Genomic DNA, 6,578 nt, shown 5'->3' on the forward strand with positions numbered 1-6,578 from the left:
AGTGTTGGATTTTGTCAAAGGCTTTCTTTGCATCTATTGAGATAATCATGTGGTTTTTGGTTTTGCTTTTCTGGATGTGGTGAATGACACTGACTTATGTATGTTGAACCAGCCTTGCATTCCTGGGATAAATCCCACTTGGTTGTGATGAACAATCTTTTTGATATACTGCTGTATCTAGTTGGCCATGATCTTGTTCAGTAGTTTGGCATCTATGTTCATCAGAGATATTGTTCTGTAGTTTTCCTTTTTTGTTGTGTGCCTATCTGCTTTTGGTATCAGGGTGATGTTGGCTTCATAGAAAGTGGAAGGGAGTATTCCTGTTTCTTCGATCTTGTGGAAATGCTTTAGAAGTATAGGTATTAGCTGTTTCCTGAAGTTTTTGTAGAATTTTTTTTCTAAATTTATTTTTTATTTAAGAAAGGATAAATTAACAAAACCATAGGGTAGGAGGGGTACAACTCCACACAATTCCCACCACCCAATCTCCATATCCCATCCCCTCTCCTGATAGCTTTCCCATTCTCTATCCCTCTGAGAGCATGGACCCAGGGTCATTGTGGGTTGCAGAATGTGGAAGGTCTGGCTTCTGTAATTGCTTCCCCGCTGAACATGGACATTGACTGGCCGGTCCATACTCCAAGTCTGCCTCTCTCTAGTAGGGTGGGTCTCTGGGGAAGTGGAGCTCCAGGACACATTGGTGGGGTCTTCAGTCCAGGGAAGCCTGGCCGGCATCCTGATGGCATCTGGAACCTGGTGGCTGAAAAGAGAGTTAACATACAAAGCCAAACAAATCGTTGAGCAGTCATGGACCCAAAGCTTGTAATAGTGGAGAGGAAGTGTTGGGGGGGGGGGTACTCACTGCAAACTCTAGTGTACTTCTGCTTTCAGGTATATATTTTGCACTTGTTTATGGATCAGTGAGGAGAACTCTCACAAGGCTAGACATGGACCTTCCATATGACCTAGTAATTCTTCTCCTGGGGATATACCCCAAGAACTCCATAAGACCCAGCCAAAAAAATATGTGTACACCTATGTTGATAGCAGCACAATTCATAATAGCCAAAACCTGGAAGCAGCCCAGGTGCCCAACAACAGATGAGTGGCTGAGAAAGCTGTGGTATATATACACAATGGAATACAATGCAGCTATTAAGAACAATGAACCTACCTTCTCTGACCCATCTTGGGTGGAGCTGGAAGGAATTATGTTAAGTGAGCTAAGTCTGAAAGATAAAGATGAGTATGGGATTATCCTACTCATCAACAGAAGTTGAGAAGAATAACAGAAAGGGAAACTCAAAGCAGGATCTGACTATATTTGTAGTAGGGCACCAAAGTAAAAACCCTGGGTGGAGGGTGAAGGTGGATGTTCAGCTTCATGGGGCAGGGGTGGGGGGGAAGAGGGGATGGGATACAGTATTTTGGTGGTGGGAATGGTGTTTATGTCCACTCCTACGAATTTGTAGTCATATAAATCACTATTTAATTAATATGAGAGGGGAAAAATTGACTGAATGTCTCAAACTTTTTAAATCACAAACTGAGTCTTTTTAATACATAGGCTGAGTGTTTGATATGTTGACTCTCTTAAAAGCTTAGTCCAGGGAGAACAAAAACAGTCGTTGGCACAGCTATATGCAAACAATGTCAAAGGACATAAAATGTGGTGAGGGTGTGTATGATACAGCAAATCCTAACAAAGGGATTTTTCAAAGTTAACCCAATGTCAAACAATGTGATTTATGCAATAACTATCTATTGTATCCTTAAACCCTAATACAACATGAATCTCCAACCTAATCAATGCAACGAGTACCATCACAGCACACTTCACCTCAGACTGTGTGCAGAGACGTCAGGTGTGGATTGCCAACCCTTCACCCTCATCACTCAGGTAAGACCTTTCCTTTCATGGTAGTCTCTAATTCCATTTCAGGAGGTTCACTTCCTAGCAAAGTCCCAAAACCTAGATATAGATCAGGTCCCATAAGACAGAGAATAAATGTGTTCATAAATTAGGGCAAAATATACACCTGAAAGCAAAAATACACACTAGTCTGTAGTGAGTCAGTATGAAGTTCCTAATGAAATAGTGTCTACTTAGACTTAGATACCCTCCTCACCTATTTCCTATTACAGTTCTCTCACTCACTCCAAAGCTAACCTTAACAAAGCAAGGACTGCAAAAGCTGAATAAGGGCAAGAGACTGGCACACTTTAACGATGACTCTTTAGTCACTATCAGGCCATTCCACCAGCTGCGGCCCTAGCTGGGGAGTCCTGAGATTCCCAAACAGACTTGATGGATCTAGACATCAAATAAACCCCTCTCTCCATTGTTACCGGTCAGCTCTATTAGGAACAACACAATAGACCCCTTTGTGGGCCCCCCATAGGACCTTGCCCTCAATTTGGATCAACAATGGTAGAGAATGTTCCATCCTCTGAAGGGAGGCTGGACAACATACTCTATGCTACACCTGAGGAAGATGGGTCCTGAAATTGGGGCAGCTTGGAATGTCCCTACTCATGACCACAGAATGTGAGCTCAGATCTACAGGGATGCAGAGGTCACACAGGTTCCTAAGCTAATTATGGGCCCCAGATGACATCACATTGGGGTTTACAATCAACAATATTTATGCACATTTCCCATATTAAGGAGCTACTCTCTTCCCTGATTCAGCTTTCTGGTCCTTTTTCCAGCCATGACATCATCTCCCCAGACAATAATTAGGATCCACCTGCATAACAGATTCCAGGCTCAAGCAAAAAAAAAAAAAAAGAACTAGTATAGCTACAGGCCCTTTGAAATATAACTAAAATATGCCTACTAGCTATCTACAAAATGGAGGACCCCCCCCAACACTTCATCTGCACTATTCCAACCTTTAGGTCCATGATTGTTCAACAATTTGTTTGGCTTTGTATGTTAACTCTCTTTTCAGCCACCAGGTTCCAGATGCCAGCAGGATGCTAACCAGACTTCCCTGGACAGACAACCCCACCAATGTGTCCTGGAGCCCTGCTTCCCCAGAGCCCTGTCCCACTAGGGAAAGAGAGAAACAGGTTGGGAATATGAATCCACCTGTCAACACCCATGTTCAGCGGGGAAGCAGTTACAGAAGCCAGACCTTCCACCTTCTGCATCCCACAGTGACCCTGGGTCCATACTCCAGGAACGATAAAGAACAGGAAAGCTATCAGGGGAGGGGATGGGACACGGAGATCTGGTGGTGGGGACTGTGTGAAGCTGTACCTTTCTTATCCTATGGTTTTCTCAATGTTTCCTTTTTATAAATAAAAAATGTTTTAAAAAAGATAAAAGGGAGGGGGAGAAAAAGAGATGAGTGAGAAGATAAGTATAATATTCAGATCCCTTAGAAGTAAAACCTCCCTCTGAATATTCTTTTTTTTTTTTCCAGAGTACTTATCTCTGGTTTATGACAGTACAAGATATTGAACTCAGAGCTTTGGAGCTTCAGAAATGAAGATCTTTTCTGCATAACCATTATGCTGTCCTTCCTTCACCCCTTCCCCAACCTTCCTCTAACACTTTAAGAAACATAATAGCCAGCTCAAAGCTCACTTGGAGCTCTTGCTGTGTCCATGACTAAGGTTGAAGCCCACCCTCCATAGCTCTGGGGGAGGCTCTGATGTCACCTCTCCTTACCCTCTGTCTCTGTTTCCTCTCTTTCTCTTTGAAGGAGTTAGCTAGGAACAGTGGAACCCCAAAAATAAGACTCCCTTAAAAAAGATAAAGTGAGTATTTTCTTTGACTCACAGTTTAAAATGTATTATATATGTATATATATATAATCAATTAATCTTCATACTTGTGAACTAGTTCTTGCTAATGTTTTATTTTACACATAAAGAAACCACAGCATGCATGCGCGTGTGCGCGCATGCGCGCGCACACACACACACACACACATATACTATAAAATAACTTGCCCAATATCAGATAGGTGACTAGCAACAGAGCCAGAGTTTGAAACCACATCACCTGATTTTTGGTTTTGCTTCTGTTTTCTTGCTTTTTGTTATCATCAGGGCTTCACCCCTCCAAGCCAACATATTCAGGTAGAAAGGAGACAGCACCTGATACCACAACACACACCTTCCTGGACCTGCATGCACGTAGGCAGTCTAATTCTGTCAGTGTGTTCTTAATACTCCATGGCACTGTCTGGCAGAATAGGGAAAATGACAGGGCAGGCCAGACAGGTGCCTCGGAGATATCATGCATGCCTTATACTCTAGATGCCCCGAGTTTGATCCCTGACACTACTAGAAAAAGAGGAGTACGTATATGGCACACAATATAAAGACAAGGATAAGCTCTCCAGAAACTCACCTCAGGTAGTTCCAGTTTTGTTCCTTAAAGGAAGAGGTAAGAAGACCTAGAGAAAAGTACCACCTAATAGAAATGTATGAGCCATATTCTAATCGAACACTTTCTAGTAGCCCCATTACTTAAAACAATGTATCCGAATTATTATAACCTCAGTAATGTAGACAATACTACAATATTGTTCCTAGCCACAGTTTGCCAGTGACTGGGATATTCCACAGTTCTTTTTTCATACTAAGTCTTCAAAGTTCATTGTATACTTCAGTACAACTTCACTTGGACAACCATGTTTCAAGTGACCAATAGTCAATGTGACTAGTGTCCACCATGTTGGCCAGTGTGAGCCTGAGAAGTCATTCATAAGAAGAGTAAGAAGGAATTGAGGGTGGGGGCTGGGTAGTACTGCACTTGGTGGAACAAGTATTTAACCAAGTGCCCTACCGCCCGGCCCCATGAAGCACACGTTACCGTATAGAGGGACCCAGGTTCAAGCCTCCAGCCTCCACCTGCAGTGACAGAAGTCTCACAGTTGGTGAAGCAGTGTTGCAGGTGTCTCTCTCCTTCTCTATGTCTCTCCTCCATATCAGTTTCTCCATCGCTATCCAACAATTGAATAGACAGATAGATAGATAGATAGATAGATAGATAGATAGATAGATAGATGATAGATAGGTAGATAGATGATAGTTGGATAGATAGATGATAGACAGACAGACAGACAGACAGACAGATGATAGGTAGATGATAGATAGATAGATAGGATTGAGAGTATGAATGGGGATTATTTGCTTAAGGAGAAACTGAAATATCGAATACCTATAGTTTGGAATCTATATTAGTTAATCAGAAACAAATAATTGAAAGAGTCAGATCTGCACTGAAGTAAGACATCTTTATGAGTGCGTACATGCTGAGTCAACATTCAGGATTGGTAGGCGAGCACCTGGAAGGATCTGACATTAGTAAGGACTTAACTCCCTCACCAAAAGCCTCATTGCTTATAACAGATACTGTATTTGCAGAATCACGTCTAGGTAGTATTCTGTCTGTCTTTACCTTGTTTAATTCTCAGTCACATTGTTTTCAGTTCTCATGTGCAGACTCCCTCCCCTCCCCCAGTGTCTACAATTCCCTCATTTTCTCAAGTCTTTCTCCCCATTTCAAACAACCCTGGACATGCACAGCAATCATGAACCCTTTGGCACTGCTTTTGCCCTTGCTGCAGCCACACATCTATCTCCCTTGGATAAGGACACAAAACCACATCCTGTGAAATGACATCAGACATTATCGCATCAAGTGCCCACAATTCAGCATGCTTATTGTTAAAGCTGTCTCTTGATTTAGAGTTTGTCTCCTCTTCAGTGCTGTGTGTTTAGTAAGGATCCAGAGAACTGTTTAAATGGCACTTAGATTAAAATCACAGGGAATTTTGCCTGGAGATTTTGATTAAAAGACAGGAATTAGGAAAGGAAAGCAAATGGCTGAGAAAATTGTGTCTGTGAGTATATATTAAAATGATGTAGCAATGTAATAGCTGTGAAATTGGATCTTTTTTCCCTTGAGTAAGAAGGTATCAGAGGCCTTGGCAGGAAGAATAATCCCTTTTCCCACACTGGAAGATAATCACCCTTTGATCAGAATCGTAAGATCCTTTCATTTTCCCCACTGCAGTCAGTGTTTCAATTTCAAAGGCCACTTGCTGTTCCTGATCTGCTATCAGACAAGCAGACTCAACACACATAAGAGAAAGCCCCATTAGTATAAGCTAGTACCTCCTTTATCACATATGCAGGCTTAAGAATCCTACCCTTAAAAAAAGAAAGAAAGAAAGAAGGAAAGAAAGAAAGAAAGAAAGAAAGAGAGAGAGAGAAAGAGAGAGAGAGAGAAAAAGAGAAAGGAAGAAAGAAAGAGAGAAAGAAAGAAAACTGTATCTCAAGATAAAAAGGTGGAAGTGAGGGCAGAGAAAAGCCAACATCAAGATGGGAAATTGCACAATCTACTGAGAGCAGGAGAGAGGCCAAATACAAGTGAAATATAGAAAGGGGCCTAATATGGCCAGAGAGATTCCTTTGTTTCTGAGCTAGTTTGATTTCGAAGACTGGAACTGCTGAAAGAATGAGTGGGCATTGTTGCACAGACACAAACAGGACACTGCAAGTGGATACAAAGGTGCACTGATTTGTCCAGCGTAACACACAACAGGCACAACACA

The sequence above is a fragment of the Erinaceus europaeus genome, chromosome 21, assembly GCF_950295315.1.
Source record: "Erinaceus europaeus chromosome 21, mEriEur2.1, whole genome shotgun sequence".
Taxonomy (NCBI): Eukaryota; Metazoa; Chordata; class Mammalia; order Eulipotyphla; family Erinaceidae; genus Erinaceus; species Erinaceus europaeus.